The sequence below is a fragment of the Sciurus vulgaris genome (genome assembly GCF_902686455.1).
Source record: "Sciurus vulgaris genome assembly, chromosome: 6".
Lineage (NCBI taxonomy): Eukaryota > Metazoa > Chordata > Mammalia > Rodentia > Sciuridae > Sciurus > Sciurus vulgaris.
Genome location: NC_136466.1, coordinates 6062627 through 6084853, shown reverse-complemented (window position 1 = coordinate 6084853; position 22227 = coordinate 6062627). Strand labels below are relative to the sequence as shown.

Below are 22227 nucleotides of genomic sequence, written 5' to 3'. Positions count from 1 at the left end.
CAGTAGCTTTTCTTGGGAAGCAGTTAATGCTACAGGTAATTATTGATTTCTGGGAATTCCATTCCAACTTTGCTTCACTAATCAGCATGTCAGGGGTAGCCTGCAGAGCTGCAGACTATGCTACAGTTTCCTTGGATTAACTGGCCTTTCTTTGAAATGATGTTAGAAGGCATCATGACCTGTTCAGTTGCATACCCTACTTTCCTGCAGAGCCAGCACCACATAATTGATGCTAAGTAGGATAGCAACTCACACCATAGTTGGGTCCCTGAAATTACTGTCATGGTGGTTTCTGAATGTCTTCATTGCTGAGCATGGTAATCTCAATAGCTGAGCCCCTTGTGCATGCAGGGTGTTCCCAAGACACTTCTCAAGGAAATTTCCCTTCTACATCCTTGAGTGTGTGATGGGTGTGGACGTGCAATTTCTTAGATGTCCTCAGCACCTTTCCTGTTGTCTACATGTGAAATATTTGGCATCTTTTCAGGGTTTGCAATCTGTTTACAACCACTCTTTCCTTGGCTCCAGTTTTTAAAATGATCTGTTTTAAACTCTGGTAAAATCTGATTTTTAAATGTACTGATAGAAATAACTGCCTTCTTACAATGTTATATGTCTCTGGTATTGACATAAACATTCTGAAGCCTTCATAAACGTGGGACAGTGAGAACCAGAAGCCATGGGACACAGGTTGAGGGTGGAGCTTGCGTTCTGGCTTGGATCCTATTGAGCAAGTCAAGGTTTCCTGCATCAGCCAACTCCTGAGTGTTCATTTGTCCTCTTAAAGTGCTCTCGTGCTCGAAAACTTTAAGAAATGTCTTTATTAATTAACTACATATGTTTAGGTATGTATTTTCCTAGCTAATAAATACATTTATGCTCTCCTCCAGTGTTTTCTATTAGTGTACTGATGAACAGAATTGTCCTTCAAATGGAATTTACTATATTGATTGTGATATTATATAACAATTTTTCTCAGTTTGTTATGTAGATACCCCTACTACCTTGACATTGAGCATATGTCAGTTATAATTAATGATCACAGAGAATATTCCAGTTAGAACACTAAAACATTTGGAGAGAACTAACTTGTGTGAGATAATGAGCTGCCACAAAATGGGCACAGGCATGAGCACCTGCAATCTCAGTGGATAGGGAGGCTGAGGAATGAGGATCTCATGTTGGAAGACAGGTTCTGCAACTTAGGGAGACCCTAAGCATCTTGGCAAGACCCTGTTTTGTGTATTAAAACAGAGAAAGCCTGGGGTTGTGCTCTGGCATTAAATCCCTGCTGAAAACAACAACAACAAAAAAGATGGCCACAAGTACAGTTGGGGGTTTCCTTTATGAACTTCAGTAAAATGAGAGAATGTGTGGAGTTGACATTTGTTAGACACTGAGGTGAGGCAATTATCGTCCATCAGGCATGATTCATTGGCATAAACATTACAGCAATAAGATATGTGGGAGGAAAACCCTCAAAAACTGCCTTGAAACTCAGCCCTCGGGGTTGGTCCCGGACACTGGGTCACTTATGAAAATAACAAAACTGGCAGCCATCACAGCTGGGGGAGTCAGGGGTGCTCTTCCCCAGTGGACGAATTTGACTGTGAGGACATGAAGGTTGTAAGCTTTGCCTTTTGCTTTCTTCATGGATACCGAGATTCTTCCTATTTTATATTCTAGATGCAGAGAAATATTGTGATCTTTCTCAGTTTTGGTTACAAACGCTTTAGTATTTGAAATTTATATTTTCTCATAGTAATTAAATAGACTCAATTATGTATGTCAGTGCTTAAAAATCTGACACAAGGGCAGATTATCTGAAAAAGGGCAGATTATGTATTTATACATTATGTCCACGTTTTATTTATGATGTTTTCCCCTGTGACAATGTTTGATACAAGAACTGTGACATATTTGAAGAAACTTTAACAATAGTAACCATAAATGATTTCAGAAAATATAACGAATTATATTTACACATTAAACCACATTGACAAAGTTATACATTTTATGAAGTATTCATAGCATAATATGGAAATCATAAAAATTATTTTATAAAATAATTGACCTTCTAATAATACAATGGTGGGCTAGGCAGTGAAAATTATAAAGCCCAGATCAGAAGAGCACTTGATGTTTTCTACTCCACTCACTGAAATTAGGGTAATAGTGAAATGCATCTTTATCCTTTCTTCCAGAACAACTGTATTTCTATTATTCTTCTCACAATTTCATTTAGCAATTTGTTTCTGAGACTGTAGATGAGCGTATTCATGAGGGAGAAACTATGGTGTAAAAGGCAGAGAGAAGCATGTCCTGGAGTGTGTCAGAGGTTGCTGAAGGCCTCAGGTACACACCTGGATGGAACTGAGGAAGATGGATTCCATGAGGATGTGAGGGGTGCAGGTGGAGAAGACCTTCCCTGGGGTTGTGTGGGAAATTTCAGTAGAAAATATGTGAATATATGTCATGACTATTATGCCAAATGGGCTATGACCAATTATTACAATAGTGACAAAAAGAAGGATCATGTTGCTAGTGGTGTCAGAGAAGGAGAGCCTCAGCAGAAAGGGGACATCACAGAAGAACTGATGGAACACATTTGATTGACAGAAGGACTGCTGGAAGTTGTTTTCACTGTGCACACCTGCATATCCAAGGCAAGTGAGCAGGAAAGCCAGTGTCATGTGGACACAAAACTGAGGGTTCATTGTGATGGGGTACTGGAGAGTTTGATAGATGGCCACATCGCAGTCCCCAGGCCATGATGAATATAAACCGACTCTCCACATATGCAAAATAAATGACCAAGAAGATCTGAGTTGCCCAGCCAGCCACTGAAATGGCCCTGTCGCCAGTGATGGAGTTGACACAGGCATTGGGGACAATGATGGAAATGAAGCACATGTCCAAGATGGACAGGTTCCTGAGGAAGAAGTACATGGGTGCGTGCAGTTTCTGGTCAGCAGTGGTGGACAGTGATGATGAGCAGGTGTCCTAATAAGGTGCCCATGTAGGTCAGTGGGAATACCGTGAAATAGAGAAAACCATATTCCAGCCATCAGGAGAGTCCAGGAGTAGCAATTACGTTACAATGATGTAATTGGTATTTATTGGAAATTCTGATTGGGAAGAAAAAGAGATAATAGGCAGTAATCAATAAACATGATTAATAGAATTACTCTACATATTTCTTTGCATGGTGTTTTCTTATAATTTGTAGCAGCTTTCATTTCTGAGGAAAGGTCACTCTTTGTTTACTGATATATGTAATCACTCTAAACAGAGTGCATCTCCCAGTGCAGGTGTGGAGGTCTGCTACCCAGGTCTTGGGTGTGCCCTGCAGGGTTTTCCTCAGTTCCTCCATCACGCCTCTCATGGCCTCTGAGACTCCCCATGCAGAGCCCTTGCTGGGGCTGCTCAACTCCTCTCCTGCAGGGCCACCTGTCTGACATTGTGCTCTTCAATGCTCTATAATTTATTTACCTTCTTTCTCTTTCATAAATACAATTTCACCATTGTTTTGCCTTTTTCCCACACTTACGTCATTCTAATGGTAATTACTTTTATATATTTATGTAAGAAACTATTCATAACTTTAGAGTGTTGATTGTAATGAACTTGAAAACAATTTTATTTGTGAGGAGAGCGTCTCTAAAAACAACCCTTTTATTGCAGAGAGGCAGGTCCTCAGGGTTGTGGAAATCTGAGGTGACTGACTTCTCCTGGACTCTCCTGCAGTTCCCCACTCTCCCTCTTCTCCATCAGGACATGGTGGTGCTCTCTTACGACCACACACCCTCAACCATGGACCTGTTTCATCTCCCACTGGGGCTCTCTTTTCCTTTCCACTAGATCACTGTAAGCTCTTTAAGATATCCATGATCCAGCTCAGATGACATTCTCCTGGACTACTACTTTTCCATACTGTGCTTCTATTCCATGTTCAGCACCATGGAGTTGAAGATTCCTTTGTCTATAATAATTTACTTTCCTCTTGTTGACACCTTCCATTATGGTCATTTCTTCTCAATGACATAATAATCATTAAAAAGACGCTGACTGTATATCCTAAAAGGAAGGATTTCCTTATTGCTATAGCACTTCTGAAGCTGCTTAGATCAGTTTAATCTCCAGTCAACTACACTGTCATTTCCTCTGTCCTCTGCAAACCTGGATCCTCCTCAGCACCTTGTCAGGTTAACCACACTCACCCTTAGAAAGGTGACCTTCCTCCTGAACCTGCTTAGGTTTCCCTTGAAATGTGTGTGTCCCCCAAGGCCAGGGATGGGTGGCCAGACTCAGGTAGGTTGGTGCTCATTTCACAGTGAGGGTGAAGTTCAAGGGGTCCCACTCAGTGTGGCAGCAATTTGTTTCTTTCCCCATCCCCCATTTCTCCCTGACACAAACCTGAAGCTGACACCTGAGTGACATCCTTATTAACAGTATGCTCTGGAACTTGCTGACAGAGACCCTTTTCTACTGTCACATATGGATTTATATTTCCCAATTAATATGTTTGGATTTTAGAGGAGGGTAAATGAAAGATTTCCTCTGGAAACTTAAAATTTTTGCACTTTTCTGTAGTGTTAGAAATGGACATGTTATACGACCTTTAACTATATCAGTATGTATCCAACACCCAAATCTGCTGGTGCAAATTCCTTGATTTGGGACCATGTATCATTACCTTCTTATCCTTTCCAGAACAAGTGCATGACTTCCTGCACAGTAGTTAATGAACTAATGCCTGGTGGCCTTGTTGGCTGACCACTCACCTGGGACTGGCTTTCTTCTACTTATTTATTGGTAAAGAGTTCCCAAGCAGGCTCTGCCCCTTCTACACAGCTGTAGCACACAGAGTGTGGACTGGGGGCAAGGTCATGCAAGCCCAGGGCCTGTGTACTTGCAAGGTAAGTTCTCCCTACAGCAGTAATCACTCAACGTGTGCTTATTGATAATACAATATGGCCACTGCAATTTCAGATACTGGGGTTGTAAAGAAGAAAAATATTGGTGTTTTAAAAGATTTGATCACAGTAAGAGAAAAAATACAATAATACAATATGTAAGAAAGTAAATATATGATAAATTCTGAAGGTGATTTGTGGTGTGACAAATTCATATTAACATCTTGCAAAATTTTAGCTCTCTGTACTAACCTCTGTGCACTACCAGGGTTCCTGGGTGACCACCCCTAGACATTTGTATCAAATGTAATATGGACAATCAAATATTGGTTTGGGATCCAGAAGCTGACATAGAGTTATAGAGGTATGTTTCTTGTGTCTACTTTTTTCTACTAAACCACATGCTGTTTTAGTTTCTCCAGAATAAGTTAGTAAATTGTCCAGTATATAATTTGATTTATTGTTTTTATTTGAAGTCCATCTTTGCTTTTGTGTTTTAATTTAAACTTGAAAAATTGTCTAAATGTGACTTATTTTTTCATGGATCAGTCTCATAGGAAAAATTCAGATTGTGGATATGACAAAATAAATATATGAATCACCACATAACTATCATAGGTCTCAGAGTATCCTGCAGATCAACAAAATATGATTACTTTAAGAAGCTACGTTTTTAAAATAAGGAATAAGCTTTAGTTTCTATAGTTTGACTTCAATGATTTTAGAGTGTACAATGTCCTTTAAAGGGTAAACAATGTCCTTTAAGGGGTAGACAAACAATTTTAAAAAATTATTATTATTTTTATCCATTGTACTCAAATGGGGTACAACTTTTTATTTTTCTGGTTTTGCAGGATGTACAGTCACCATTGTGTAATCATACATGTACATAGAGTAAGGATTATTGTCTCATTCCATTATCTTTCCTTCTCTCCTTTCCCACCCATAATTTCACTGTACCAATCCAACATTCCTCAATTCTTTCCTTAAGTACCTATTATGTATCATCATTCACTTATCAGGGAAAATATTCAACCGTTGATTCTTGGGGATTGGCTAATTTCACTTAGCATGATAGTCTCCAGTTCATCCTTTTACCTGCAAATTCCATAGTTTTATTCTTCTTCCGTGACTAAGTAATATTCCATTGTGTATGGATGTCACAGTTTCTATGTCACTCATCTATTGAAGAGCATCAAGGTTGGTTCCACAATGTAGATATTGTGAATTAAGCTGCTATAAATACTCTGGTGGTTGCATCACTGTAGTGTGCTGATTTTAAGTTCTTTGGACAAAGATGCCAAAAACATACAGTGGAGAAAAGATAGCCTCTTCAATACATTGTGCTGAGAAAACTGGAAATCCATATGCAGCAAAATGTAATTAAACCTCTAGCTCTCACCCTGCAGAAAACTCAACTCAAATAAATCAAGTACCTAGGAATTAAACCAGAGACCCTACAACAAACAGAGGTAAAAGTAGGCCCATATCTTCATCATGTCAGCTTAGGACAAGAATTTCTTAAGAAGACTCCCAAAGCACAAGAAATAAAAGCAGGAATCAATAAATGCAATGGATTGAAATTAAAAACTTTCCTTAGCAAAAATACAATCAGAAATATGAAGAGAGAGCCTACAGAGTGGGAGAAAATGTTTGTCACACACACTTCAGATAGAGCACTATCTACAGAATTTATAAAGTACTCAAAAAACTTTACACCAAAAATACAAAGAACCCAGTCAATAAATGGCCTAAGAAACTGAGCAGACATATCACAGAAGAAGACAAACAAGAAATGAACAGATATATATATATATTTTTTTCAAGTTGGAACATGACTGTAATTATATATATATATTTTTTTAATTGTAAACAAATGGGATACATGTTGTTTCTCTGTTTGTACATGGCGTAAAGGCATACCATTGTGTAATCATAAATTTACATAGAGCAATGTTGTATGATTCATTCTGTTATTTTTTCCCTTCCCCTCACCCCTCCCACCCCCCTTTACCCTCTATACAGTAGTTCCTTCCTCCATACTTGCCCCCCTCCCTAACCCTAACTCTAATCCTTCCCTCCCCCCCATTATGTGTCATCCTCCACTTATCAGCGATATCATTCGTCCTTTGGCTTTTTGAGATCGGCCTATCTCACTTAGCATGATATTCTCTAATTTCATCCATTTGCCTGCAAATGTCATAATTTTATCATTCTTATGGCTGAGTAATATTCCATTGTATATATATACCACAGTTTCTTTATCCACTCATCAATTGAAGGGCATCTAGGTTGGTTCCACAGTCTGGCTATTGTGAATTGAGCAGCTATGAACATTGATGTGGCTGTATTTCTGTAGTATGCAGATTTTAAGTCCTTTGGGTATAGGCCAAGGAGTGGGATAGCTGGGTCAAATGGTGGTTCCATTCCAAGTTTTCTAAGGAATCTCCACACTGCTTTCCATAGTGGCTGCACTAATTTGCAGCCCCACCAGCAGTGTATGAGTGTACCTTTCTCCCCACATCCTCGCCAACACCTGTTGTTGCTCGTATTCTTGATAATCGCCATTCTAATTGGGGTGAGATGGAATCTTAGGGTGGTTTTGATTTGCATTCTCTTATTACTAGATGTTGAACATTTTCCATATGTTTGTTGATTGCTTGTAGATCTTCTTCTGTGAAGTGTCTATTCATTTCCTTAGCCCATTTGTTGACTGACTATTTGAATTCTTGGAGTAGAGTTTTTGAGTTCTTTATAGATTCTGGAGATTAGTGCTCTATCTGAAGTATGATTGGCAAAGATATTCTCCCACTCTCTAGGCTCTTTCTTCGCATTGCTGATAGTTTCCTTTGCTGAAAGCTTTTTAGACAGATATATTTTAAAAGTTCAACATCTCTAGTAATGAGAAATGCAAGTCAAAACTACCTTAAGATTTCATCTCACCCCAATGAGAATGGCTATTATCAAGAATAAAGCAACCATAGGTATTACCCAGGATGTGGGGGAAAAGGCACATTCAAACATTTCTATTGGGGTTGCAAATTGGTGCAGTCTTTCTGGAAAGCGGTTTGGAGATTCCTTTGAAAATTTGAAATGGAACCGCTATTTGACTCAGATATCCCAGTCCTTGGACTATATCCAAAGGACTTAAAATCAGAAAATGCTTTCTGAACTATCCGTTCTAAAAATCATGAGATGCAACATAAATAATACAAAGGTCAGGTAGCATGAGGGTCAGGAAAAGAGGTACTAGGATAAGTTAGCATTGTTCAATTTCAGAAGCATGAAGAAGGAGTGCTCCAAGTGCCTTCCAGTGACATCTGGGTGCTCCTTTTTGGTCAATCTCTCATGGTACATAAAATAAGGAAGTGTATTGGAAACATTGGATTTAAAAATGCAAAGGATTACTAGGACTGTAGGACACAGAATTTAATTATTTTCTAAATTACAGTTTTTCCTATTAGCAATTATCACTTAATGCTATCGATCGTCATTGAGGAATGCTGAGGGGCAATTTGTGATATCCTGGCCTTCAGAATGTGTTTCCCAAGGCTGCACAACCCTGTTTTTATATTTTTACCACTGGATACAGATCCTCATCACACCCAATATATTTCTTTTGTACAATGTGAAAATTATTGAAAAGGAGAAAATAATTGTGATCAGGACAAAAAGGTGAGGTTGTGGAATTCAAAGTGCTTAAGGGAAAATTTTGTATACTATCAGTAGTTTTATTTCCAAAACTGCTGAAAATAAAATTATATGTCATTTACTAAATGAATTCTTATCCATCTTCCTGTCACCTACCAGATTTTTGGGATTTTATCCTTCTTGCCTTAATATGAATGTATTTCTTTGTCACCTCTCAAATCTGTGCAGAAAATTTTGTGCATTTTCTGTGTGTGGTAAGAAAAGTAATTTTAAAAAAAAATTAAGCCCATAAATGGAGCATGACAAACTATCACATTCATTACTTGCAAACACTATGCAGATGTCCATGACACTCCAGGTACATTATTATTGAAGCTCCAGGAATCATAGCAAATAATACTGTGTAGAAGTCTTCTCTGTGTTTGTTTATCTTTGCAGAATTAATCATTTGTTTCCTGGGCTATCTGACTTTCTGGATGTGAATGTAGTTTTCTAAGCAGAATAAAAATGAAGATTTGGGTGTGTTTGGACTCCAACTACCAAGTACTCACTCCTGAGTGTTGCCCATTCTCCATGTGGAAGCAGAACTGTCTCTTCTGTGTCTGCAGCCAGGGTGGATCTTGTCCAGCCAGCACAGTGCATGTGGGATGTGGAGAGCTCAGTCACCTCTGCTTTATGTGAACCTGGTGCCTCGACATTGGGAGCAGGGCCCCAAGGAGCCCAGAGATCAGCCTGCAGAGGCAGCCAGAGGGGTGAGCACAGCACCAGGCAGCAGTATCTCCAGAGCCCGGAGAGAGGACCTGGCCACATGCCAGCATGCACAGTGGATAACACAGTGGAGTCCTCTGCTGGGCACAACCTACGTCATAGCTGAGAAGTGAGTAGCACTGAGAAGAGGCTGGTGGGCTCACTATGTATTCTCATCTCTGCTTCCTTCACCTTAGTGTGAGTTAGGGATGTGTATGGGATCAGGTGACATTAAGAGTGCTGAGAACTCTCACTCACTCACCATCCTGCAAGTGGGAAACATCTAACACTATTTCAGCTCATTAGCAAAATTTCTTATCCTTCACATTAAATCCACATGATATAAAGTTAGCCTTTGTGCAGTTCATGGTAATCAGTCAGTGTCATTTCCCACATTTTCAAAATTGTACAACTTCCAACTATAGCTTGCTCCCAAATGCCTTTATTTATTGAAATGAAACATCTAATCCATTACACATATTATTCCTCCCTATCTTTATTACAGTCACTGTAAACCACCAATTTTAATTACCAGGTTGAATTGCTGTTTAACATAACTAGGATTTATTCACAGGAATAATGTCAATCTCTAATTCTTTATTGAGTGATCTTTCACTTTCTGCATTTTCTGTTTGATTTTACACTTTATACCATCCTTTACTTCACAGATCAGATTAACTGTGTACATTCTAAACTCCTTGACCATTTTTTCTACTGTCTTGTCAGTGGCTTCTCTTACTGAGGCATCTTGGTTTGTTCAGGGCATTTGTTCCCCTGTTTCTTCATGTGCTTGTGTGTTTTTCCACCTAGTTGTGTGGATCTGAGGTGATACAGGCTCTATCCTATACACCTATATTGCCAGTGAAAATTTCCAGTGTCCCACCTTTAGGAGGAAGACCATATCAACAACACCCACTGCAACATTATACAGCCTCAAATCTAATAGCTCCAAGCAAGGCATCCACTGCCCTCTCCTACAAACTGCAATCATGAGTTCAATCAGTGTCCACAATAAAATAGAAAATTTGCCAAATGGATTTACGATCTCAAATAGTAAATGTTTAGTCGCAATTTCCCTGCTGTGACTATAGGGTCTGAGCAGAAAAAATTATAGAGGCAGATGGGTTTATTAAAGGGCTCAAAGTTTCAGAGGATTTAATCCTTAAAATGCTGACTCCATTTCTTGAGACTCAAGGTTAGGTTCAACATCATGGCAGGAGAGAGTGGAAGAGGGACACAGCTCACATCTCAGTGATCAGGAAGCTGAGGGAGAGTGTGTCTACTCTCCAGATACAAATATATACCCAAAAGCCATACCCCAATTCCAATCTCCTCCAGCCCTCACCCTACTACTTCAATTAATCCCATCAGAGTTTAATTCCTCTGATTGGGTTAAGACTCTTACATCCTAATCATTCCCCTCTGAACCTTTCTGCAATTTTTACATGTGAGTTTTGGGGAACAACTCATATCCAAACCATAACAGTGGAAAAAGAAAGAACAACAGTAAAGAACATGGTGTTCACGAGGGAGAAACAGATAAGCCACAAGCAAAATTGCACAGGAAGAATGGAAGAGGAACCAACAGTAAATTTGCTATTAGGTGGAGAAAAGGTAGAAAGAGAATCTAGAAAGACAGACAAAGAAGAGGAACAATACACATAAAGAGAAGACAAAACTTAAAAACATGAATAGGCAGAGTATATAGCAGATCAGCAAAATACCATTCATGTATCACCATCTTCAACTAAATGATGCTCAAAAAACACCTGCTCCAAATATGTGGATAGAGAAGAAAAAAATAAAAATAAAAATAATCTTGATATAAAATCAAACAACATTCTCGGCCAGGGTCCAAGATTCTCAGCCCTGTCTTTGACTTCCCACAGGAGTGCCTGGCCCAGACAGGCCCTGGAGAACCAGTCACCATCCCATCAATCTGAATCTCAGATGTACTGGGTTTGGCCACCTTGCAATCCCAAGATCTCAGTGCCACTAGAATTTGGAGAGAGACCACCAGGGATGAGCAATCCTGAGAGAAAGTAACTAGATGGTGGCAACTCACATCCTTGGGAGGAAGAACCCAGTTGCAGCCAAGCTCATAGGCACCATAACACTGAACCTCCAGGTCCTGGTGGCATCCCTAGACCATTGTGGCTGCATCCAAAATGGCAATGGCAACAAACCATTGGGCACCCCAAACAAATCCAAGGCTCTGGCCCGCGTCTCAAAGTAGATGTGGCTGTGTGCAGGTATGCCTGAATTCTCCCTGGAAGTGGACCTCTGAACTGTGTGGAAGTGTTAGTAGCAGAGGCCAGTGGCATCAGGCAGTGGGTAAACAGAAGCTGCAGACCATTAGTGGCATTGGCAGCATGTAGGGGTCTGTGGCAGTAGTGGCAACAGCATCAGCTGTGGCTTCAGCTGCCACATTACCCAGAGAGAAGACCTCCAGGTGAGTGGCAGTCGATTTGGTGGCACTAGTATTGGTGGTTTGGAGCAGCAGTGGAGGTAGCATTGTAGAGGGCAGCCAGGCATCTGAGACAGCGTCAAGGGCAGTAGATGTTCAGGAGACGGTGTCTGCGACAGAGTCAACAGCAGCTGCAGTGGCCTGTCAACAGACCTCGTGTGGTCTGCGGTGGTGTGAGCAACAGTAGCACCTGGAGAACACACCTCTGGGCATGTGGGTCAGTGGCCTCACGACCAGCTGTAACCCTTCCCACAGAAAAAGACCTCTGGAGGGTCTGGATGGTGGCATCTGCAGCGGTGGCATCTGCAAGCAACACACAGAGGAGACCTCATGTCATTCTAAACATTAAGTCTGTTGATGTGGTAAATTACTCTATTGATTATGGATGTTGAACCATCCTTGCCTCCCTGGGATGAACCAAGCTCCCTTGACCATGGTCACTATGTTTTAATAGGTTTTTATTTATTTATTTATTTATTTATTATTTATTTTTTATTGTAAACAAATGGGATACATGTTGTTTCTCTGCTTGTACAGGCATAAAGGCATACCATTTGTGTAATCATAAATTTACATAGAGTATGTTGTTTGATTCATTCTGTTATGTTTTCCCTTTCCCCCCCACCCCTCCCACCCCTCTTTTTCCGTTTTATGCAATTTGCCAGAATTTTGTTAAGAATTTTTGCAATTATTTCATTAGGGGTATTGGTGTGAAGTTTTCTTTCCTTGGTGTGTCCTTTGGTGTTGGTATCAGCTTATACTAGCTTCAATAGAATGAGTTTGAAGGGTTCCCCGTTTTCTATTTCATGGAATACATTGAGGAGTATTGGAATTAGCTCTTGGAAAAGTCTTGTAGAACCCGATTGAGAATATGTATGGTCCCAGGCTTTTCTTGATTGGTTTGACTTTGATGGCTTCTTCTATTTAATTGCTTGAAATTGATTTGTTTAAATTGTGTAAAGTCCTCTTCATTCAGTTTGGGTGGATCACGTGTCTAGAAATCTGTCAATGTCTTTGAGGTTTTCTATTTTATTGGAGTGTAGTTTTTCAAAATATCTTCCTTTTATGTTTGTATTTCAATAGTGTCTGTCACAATATTTAATTTTTCATCATGAATTTTTGTAATTTGAGTTTTCTCTCTCCTCTTCATTAGTGTAGCTAAGTGTTACCAATTTTGTGTATTTTTTCAAAGACCTAACCTTTGTTTTGGTCAATTATTTGAATTGCTTCTTTTATTTCAAATTCATTGATTTCAGCTCTGATTTTAATTATTTCCTTCTCGCCTATTTTTGGTGATGATCTGTTCTTTTCTAGGGCTTTGAGATACAATGTTAGGTCATTTATTTCTTGACTTTTTATCCTTTTTCAAATGTGTTCCATGTGATGAATTTTCCTCTTAGGACTGTTTTCATAGTGCTACAGAGACTTGGATATGTTTTATTGTTGTTGTTGTTTACCTCTAAGAATTTTTATCCCCTTCCTAATGTCTTTTGCTATCCGTGCATCATTCAGTAGCATATTATTTAGTGTCCAGGTGTTTAGTAGTTTCTCATTTGTATTTTATCATTGATTTCTAATTTTATTCAATATGATCTGATAGAATACAAGGTAGTTTGTTTTTTTTGAGCATTTGCTAAGAGTTGCTTTGTGGCATAACAATATGGTTTATTTTAATGAAGGATCCAGGTGCTGAGAAATAAGTGTATTTACTCATTTTTGGATGGAATATTGTACATATGTCTGTGAACTCAAAACTTGTTGACTATATTATTATGTTCTGTGCATTCTTTGTTCATTTTTCTTTGGAATATCTATACAGGGGTGAGAGAGGGTAATGGTAAAGTCACACACTATTATTGTATTCCTTGCCTATTTGATTCCTGAAATTGAGAAGGATTCACTTGATGTACATAAATGCTTCATTGTTTGAGGCATAAATATTTATGATTGTTAGTCTTGTTGATTAATGTTTCCCTTAATCAGCATGAAATGTCCTTCCTTATCCCGTCTAATTTTGACTTGTTGTCCACTTCATCTTACATGACAATGGAAACCTGGGCTTTTTCACTGAGTCCATGTGCATGGTATGATTTTCCTATCCTTTCAACTTCAGTCTGTGAATGTCTTTTCTTATGAGATAAGTCTCTTGAAGGCAGCATATTGTTGGGCCTTTTTAAAATCTAATCATCCCATCTATATATTTTGATTAATAAGCTTAGAACATTAACATTCAGGTAATGATTGAGATATATTGTGTTCCTCGGTCATTTTGGATTATTTTTGGTTTTTAATTTGACTTCGTTTCTCTTTTGATTAGCTTTTCCTTTAGAATAGTTCCTCCCTTTGCTGACTTTCATTGTTAAAATTTCATTTCTTCTTCATGGAATATTTTGCTGAGCATAGTTTTGTAGTCCTGTATTTCTGTTTATAAATTCCTTTAAATTTTGTTTATCATGAATGATATTTTTTTCTCATCAAAGCCTAAGGTTAGTATTCCTGGGTATAAGATTCTTGGTTGGCATTTATGTTCTTTCAGAGTTTTGAGGATCTGGACTGAGAAATATGCTGATATCTGTATTTGTTTTCCACAGTATGTAATGTGATAATTTTTCTTCTGGCATTTATAATTCAATTTTTATTTTGTATTTTGGTAATTTTCATTGAAATGTGGCTTCGTGTGGCTCTGTTGTAATTTTGTGCATTTGGTGTTCGGTAAGCCTCTTGTATTTGATTTTCCATTTCATCATTCAGGTTTGGGAAATTTTCTGATATTATTTCATTGAATGGAATGTTCATTTCTTTGGTTTGTATCTCTGTGCCTTTCTCAGTCCTCATAATTCTTCACTTGGTCTTTTCATGTTATCCCTTTATTCCTGGAGGTTTTGGTCATGATTTCTTAACATCTTCTCTGTGTGGTCAACTTTATTTTCAAGATTAAACATTTTGTGTTCATTGTCTGGGATTCTGTCTTCCAAGCTATCCAGTCAGTTTGGGATGTTTCTGATGAGTTTTCAATTTGGTTTACTGTTTTCTTCATTTCAATTATTTCTGTTTGTTTTTTTTATCAGAATCTTTACCTCTTTATTGAAATGATATTTTGCTTCCTGCCTTCTGTCTTTTAACTCTTTATTGATGTGATAATTCCTTGCCTGCATTTGCTCTCTTATGTCATCCTTTAGTTTGTAGGTCCTTTTAATTATGTATACTCTTAACTCTCTTTCTGACATTTCTTCCATCACAGTGTCAGTGAATTCTCTTAATATAGAATCTTGTTTCATTTGGGATTCTTTCTTCCCATGATTTTCACACTGTTCTTGTATGTTCCCCTCTAGCAGGGCAGATAAGAAATAATTTTTCTCCCCTATAGGTTTATAGTGTATCTGCAGGATTCTGATACTTCACCTTTTAGGAGGAGATCAATATTAGCAGCACACAACACAAAGAACATGCAGCCTTACAAGAAATAGCAACTATTAAGATGATAACAGTATTGTCATAAGATCTGAAGATGATGAGTTTGATTATTATGTACAGCATAAACAATAATTTGCAATAAGGTCTACAATTGCTAGTGGTGGACAGATGATGGGGATGTTTGTAGGATGTAATGTTGATCAGATAGGAAGTGTGTATATAGAGGCCTTAGATCATAGGAAGAGTGAATATGGACTCAAAAGATGTTGGTTTTTAGCATGAGAAAAGGGGAGAGTCCAAGGGAACAGATGTAAGGAGAATAGAGAGACTGAGAGAAATCATAAAAGATAGAGAAATAGGAATATAATAATAATAAAATTTACAACAAAACTGTAATATACTACTAAAACATTCCAGGCTTCAGTAGTCCAATGTGTGAAAGATATTTGATAATGAGGAGTCCCAGGATGGGATCTGCCCCAACTATCAATAGCAGTGTCCTGCTCAGGGATAAACCAAGATGGTGGGCACAGGCATCCCCACATGTTGGTAGATGGGGGAGCCACAGCATCCACTGCTGATTCCTCCCAGGGTGCTGTGGTGCTGGAGATCCATGTGGGTGGGCTGGACCTGGGTGGCATGGTGCTGGAGATACTTGTAGGTCAAACAAAGACATTTCAAATGCAGGGCTACTCTGAATTGGTAAAAGGCAACAAGAACGGCTGCCACATAGGTCAACAAACACCAATGTCACTCTATGGGATGCAAGCATGCTGGCTTCTCACTGATTTACCTTCAATCACTGGAGCCAGAATGCATGTCTGAATCTTTCACTGCACTTTAACTAACGTGTTTTCCTTGGAGTTAAAACTAATGAAGTACAGCCATCAAATTATATGGACTACATTAATATTTTAATGTAAAATCAAAGTGTCAACTTCAGTTTTGATATGCCCAACCCCATTTTTTCCTCCTCCCTCCCCATCTCACAAAGGTAAAAGAAGTGAATTTTTGGTATTTCACTGGGTGCTTCATTATTTAAATTTGATTTGTTTTATTTGAACATTGCAGGGGCTTAAAATATTATTTCCAAGATCCTGCTTCTGCAGTGGGAAGGTCATTTGACTTTTAACAATATTAGATTTTTTATGTTGCTCTTCATTAGCATGCAGAACAAGGCACCATAATGTGGGAACATTTATAGAAAAACCTTTAAATTTAAAAAATAAAGTTTTTAGTGTTTGTTGCCTCCATTCTCAGGTTTCCTTTATTGTGCAATATAGATTTTTTTCTCTTTCTTATCCCTCTGCATCATTTAAGTGGTTCTTGTATTGGTACAATTCCCCATAATATTTAGAATGCACTATTTTGTGAATAGACTGAAGAGATTTTTTTGCTTCTTCACATCCTGTGCAGAGTTGTAATTGAAGACAGATTTCTACCCACAAAGGTTCCAGATGTTAAAATATTTCCCAACATCGACTTAATACAACGATATCACACCTCCCTCCAGGCCCTCCCAGTAGAGTTGGGGTCATACTGTATTCCTTACTGGTTATATGCTTCCCCCCCATAAAGGGTAACTTGTTCCCTGGGTGCAGGAACTCCCTCACAGGCTCTTGAGGACTGCAGTTTAAGCATACTAGATTAAACACCATAAAAATCTGCAAGACACTCTTGAAGGGAAGAGAAAATGGTCTGAGAAATGTCTCCAACGTTTACCCTCAACTTGATTTTTAAACCCATGAAGAATCTTACAGAACATATCTCTGAGATCATCTTTAGGGTCAATCCATGATGAAACCTGGATACACCTGTATAAAAATCCAGTATAACAACCTGGATTACACCACTAGGAATCAAACTGGTCATGGTACAAATCCCATGGAATGCTGAGTCCTTTTCTTCATTGTCTCCTAAGTTTCTCAGAGAGGTACACCAGGGTCTTATGAACTGCTGAAGTATGGGGGTCACCTTTGAACCCAATCATAACCAAGACAACCACTTGTTATTGCTGTATTCTGTAACAAGGTCTTTAGTGTGTTGGGATGTTAATGACTTCTACAAGCTGGTGCCACAATAAGAAAGTAAGCTGCATATCTATACCCATTTGAATGGCGATTTCTCCAGTTGCCCATGAGCATTGTTGCAGCCTGAAATGAACTTAGAATTTTTGTAGGTTCCCAATATTGGCATGAAATAGGCTATGCAAAGTTTAACATGCTGAAAGCAACCTTTATTCATGTCACCTAAATAGGGAAAAGGAACTCTGTCAAACTTGTGGCATTTTCATGACCATGCACTTGTGCATTAGTGTTAGGAAATTGCTTCAGGCTACCAGCTGTTCAATGTTACCTCCAAGTCCTTCAGCCAGGCCACTGAGTAAATCAATAGCCACTCTCATAAAATCTTTTCCTGGAGCCTCATATTGAACTAGTTGAGCATTGCTCAGCAGGGCCTTTGCAAGTGTCTTCTGTGCTTGATTCACACCACGGTGATAGGTTCACAGTATGGAGGGAAGCAAGACTGCAGGGCCATGGTAACTGAAGATATGCACTCAAGTAAAGGAAAGAGATCTCTATGTTCATCCTCTGAAGTATTCCATTTCTGGATCAGTGGAGGAATTAGCTTCTTGTTATGTTCTGTTAGTTTAGATCATATTCTATTGAATCTGCTAGCATTTCTATGGCATCATAAAAATAAGTAGTTTCTTATGTTGGTATTTTCTAAATGTGAAAACCCGGGTGTCAAGCATATAAGCAAGGCAAGGAGCAAGTTCTGTACAAGTCTCCTCTTCAAGGGTATCAAATGCACTGTAGGCCTCCTACTCTCTGTTCCCATCCACCACAGGCTTTAATAACTCTGTCATTAATGGCTCCAGGTTTGTGTTTTGTGGCTGGCTGACTACCCAGTGTGCACAGTGGCTAAGTGTCCAGCATGTAACACAATGCACAGGGGACTTTTCACCATACAGGAACTGAATAAGATGAGGAATAAGCTCAGACAGTTATGGAGTCATGCCCTGCATACAACCTTCAGCAATTGCTCCAAAAATCAAGATGTCTCATTTTTAATGTCACATTCATAAAGAAAAAGCAATTGTTTCAGAAAGGGCAAGATATGTGGCAATAGCTCATCACAATACACTTTTGCAAGAATAACTAGAGCAGCAGCACAACATTTTCTTAGATCCCAGTCAGAAATTGTATCATTATCTTCAATTTCATCATCATCATCCTCTTCAATCCCTTGTTCATCATGCTGCTGAGTCACAGACCTTGATCAATGAAAATGTGGCCTTATATCCTGTTCATTATCAGGAATTATTTCATATTCTTCAACATCACCCTTGAGCAGCATACCTGTATTTGAGTATTTCATATTGTTCACTAACACAGGAATCAATTTAGAAAAATACCTCATAAGTTCATCTTTGCATATTGGCTGCCCAGCCAAAGTAAGTCAAAATTTATAGGATGGTAAATCCACATTTTCATATTGATCTTCAGTCCTCTGTAGCATGTACTCAACTAAATTATTCATGTGAGGAAGCAGACAATCCATTCAAACTTCAAGCAACATCACAAGAGTCCAGCACACATGTTTTTGCACATTTGGTTCCTCACCACCAGGCAATGCAAAGAGATTTTGAATAAAAGTATCAATGTGCAACATCAGAGCTTGAGTCCTACTGAAGACACACTGAGAGACACATGCAAGAGCATGAAACCTCATATTAGGGCTACTGTGATTGAAGAACTATAAACATTTGGGAATCATGACGTTGACAGTGTGATCTGAAATTTCACCATCTAAAATATCAGAAGATCCTTCACTATGCTGAAGGGCTCCAAATACTCTCTTACAGATGTTGTGATTTCAGAATCAATGACTAAAGTTTTGGTAACAGGTCACACCAATTCTGAAATTCTCCCCTGGAGGTGATGTCTGTAGTCAATATCAGTGGCTCTGATAAAGGAGAGTAGTCCCAATATTATATAACATTCACTTTTAGTGAAGTCTGTCACACATTTGGGAGGTTTGGAAAATGCACTTTCACATTATTCTTCAAAATGAAGCTACTCATGGATCTTTTGGGTTCATATTCCAATTTTAATTTTGTATGAACAAAAATGAGGAAGTTGTTAAAATCTAGATGTTGATTGAGATGTTACATTTTCTAGAACAAATTCTATTTAAGGAAACTTCCTTGTGTAACCCAATTTGATATTAAAGAGTTTGGTGCTTATTGACAATAAAGTAGGCAATTGTTTTAAGAGAATTAAATTCTTTAGGCTTATCAAAACAAGGGTAAAATGGTCATTGTCGCATGGTCCTCTGGAGGGCGGTGTCTGGGGACTGGGACTTCTTATACAGTGGCAGGGTTTTCTGAAGCCCTTGCTCATCTTGTTTTCACTCATAAACCAGCTTAGTTTGCTGCCTGTGGTGCCCCAAAGGAAGTCTCTGTGGGTGGATCCCCAAGGAATCACACTCAGTAACTCAGATGCCAACATCTGCTGCTGCCACTATGACCCCTGAGAGTCAGAACCTGACCAGACCATGTTTGAATTTATACGCCCTGATTACTTTGTATGGCTAGAATTATTCAATATGTGCTCTTTTTTGTGACTGGGTTCAGCCTGATGTTTTTGAAACTAGTGCACGTTGTAGCATGTAGCACTTTTATCATTACTTTAAGAGATGAATGGGATTCCATTATATGTATCCAACAGCATTTTAAAAATACACATGTCCTTTGATGGATGTTTTGACCTTCACACTGTTAACACGATGGGAATTCACTGGTGATGGTCTGTTGAGGCTCCATTGCATGCTGGGAAGGATTCCATATGAACATGGTTATAAACATGTTGATATGCTCTTGGTAGATGTGCTTTGTTTAGGCAGATTTTGTTGAAAAGATTTCCTATGTTCTTATAAGGGATATGTTCTGTGGTCCTCTTTCCTTTTGGTGGCATTTTCCATACTACCTTTAGCTGGTCATCGCCAACCCTTTGCCTGTTATAATGAAAAAATTTGTTGTCAATCTATCCAAAGAGAGAAAGAACCCAGATGCTATCTTGAGAGCCACCAAGGGAGATGGACACCTTGGACATTAGGCCAGGAAGTGTGATATATTGGAGGACTCAGGGAGCAGCCTCACCAGAGCTGATGTTTCAACAGAAGAACCTGGGGGTTTCACAGTCTGGTAAAAGTGTACAGTATAAGTGATTCAGGCAAAGGAGACAATGTTAGTTGTCTATGACTATGTCTACAAGTTTATCTGACTTAAAGTCTTATGGCCAATGAAAAGAAGGAAAATGTTCAGGATCAGTGTCAGTAATTGAGTTGGTCCATGTTGGATAGCTTGAGAGTGATCCTGCATTCCTGAAAATTCTAAGGAACAAAAGTATATTTTAACCTATGGCACTTTATGTGTACAGACCAAACTGCCTGGGGCCCAGAGCCTAGCATATTGGAGAAACATTGATCATGATGAACCAAGATGGAAACATGCTTAAGGAGGTCACAGAGTGACCAGTGAGCATCCTCCCACTGTCTCACTCAAGCTCTTCAGCAAAGCCTGGGTCATGGTGAGCAGCCTCCATGCCATTATGGATATTCCACTTGACTCATGGTGAGGAGGACACCTTGCTGGTCATCAGAACTATGTAGCTTCTTAAAACTCGACCACTCTCATGTGGACTCTTAATTTGTCTAGGTTTTATAAGGTTTTGTTTTTTTTTTAATTCCCATTTCTACAATAACATTCCCCAATCTCTGGTGACAAAGTGCATGAATAGAAAAAGCATTGTGAAAACAAAATGAAGTCAGCTGTCTAGAGATAATGTTGATGGAGAAAGGGTTGTATGGGTGAAACCTCCTTAGGTCCAGCAACAGTGTTCCCACAGGTGAGGGAGAAAAGATAAAAAGGATTCTTCAATGTATTTTGTGTTTCTGAGAAGGAATGATTAAGCAATTAGAAAAAAATAGTTTTGAATAATGGAGGATGGGAATAGGCTTCTTGGAGTCCTGGAGGAGTCCAGGTGTCTCAGGATTGATTGCCCTACAGACCTTTGAGAGAGAGGATCTATCACCTGCGGAGGAAATCTGACTGATCCTGGCTTTGGTCTGTAAGTGACTATTAGAATTGTTGTTTATGCCAACCCCTCAGGAACTCAGAGAACTCAGCAAAATCTCCAGGACTGTGCCAATTACAGACTCCTGATCCACACAATATTAAGAAGCTCATGCACAGTACACTGGTCAGGGTGGGGCATGTGAGGTGGGGGCCTGGCCTCCTATGCAGATGGCCTCTGTGGAGGCGGGAACCTGTGCTCAGGGTTGGAGCAAATCCAGTTATCCAGTGGGCTGCTTCCATGGAGGGATGCTTTGAGCCTCTGAGCTACAGCAAGCAATGTTAAAACAGGGTTTTCTAGAGCACAGTTTGGAGTTATACTGATCCTGGCAGCCAACAGCAGCCCATGTCCTCTGAGAATATTCCTGAGCAAGCTCAGAGTCATGTCCACCACCACCCCACAGTACTATTTCAGTGGCAGGTGGACAAAGTTGCCTATAGAGTCCTCGAGAAACAGCCTGACTCCTCTGTCAAGAGTTTCCACTTTAATTTATACAACTGTATCCTCTCAAAAGCAGAGGAACACAGAGACAAAATACTTTTTTATCAGAAAGGTATTAGTAATGATTGTGATTGTGAGAAAATTATTACTGCTGAAATGTATAAATTGGTTTTCATAGCTTAACTGTTTGCTCACATATGGTTTAAATTACCATAGGTAAGAGGCAGAGAGAACCAATTCCTGGAGTGTCAGAGGTTGGTAAAGGCCTCAGGTACACACCTGGGATGGAGCTGAGGAAGATGGACACCACGAGGATGTGAGGGGTGCAGGTGGAGAAGGCCTTCCCTGGGGCTCGTTGGGAAATTTCAGCACAGTAGAAAATATGTGAATATATAATATAATTATTAAACCAAAGCAGCAACAACCAACTATTATAATAGAGATTAGAATA

General features: G+C 39.1%; 1 pseudogene across 1 annotated transcript; it reads right to left on the bottom strand.

Annotated features, from left to right (window-relative positions):
• Positions 1-11637: 11637 nt before the first annotated feature.
• LOC306663393 (transportin-1-like) lies at positions 11638-18975 on the bottom strand (annotated as a pseudogene). The gene is made up of 3 exons: positions 16918-18975; positions 11935-12084; positions 11638-11849 (listed from the first exon to the last, which is right to left on the bottom strand). The product of its transcript is annotated as a transportin-1-like (transcript).
• Between the last annotated feature and the right edge of the window lie 3252 nt (positions 18976-22227).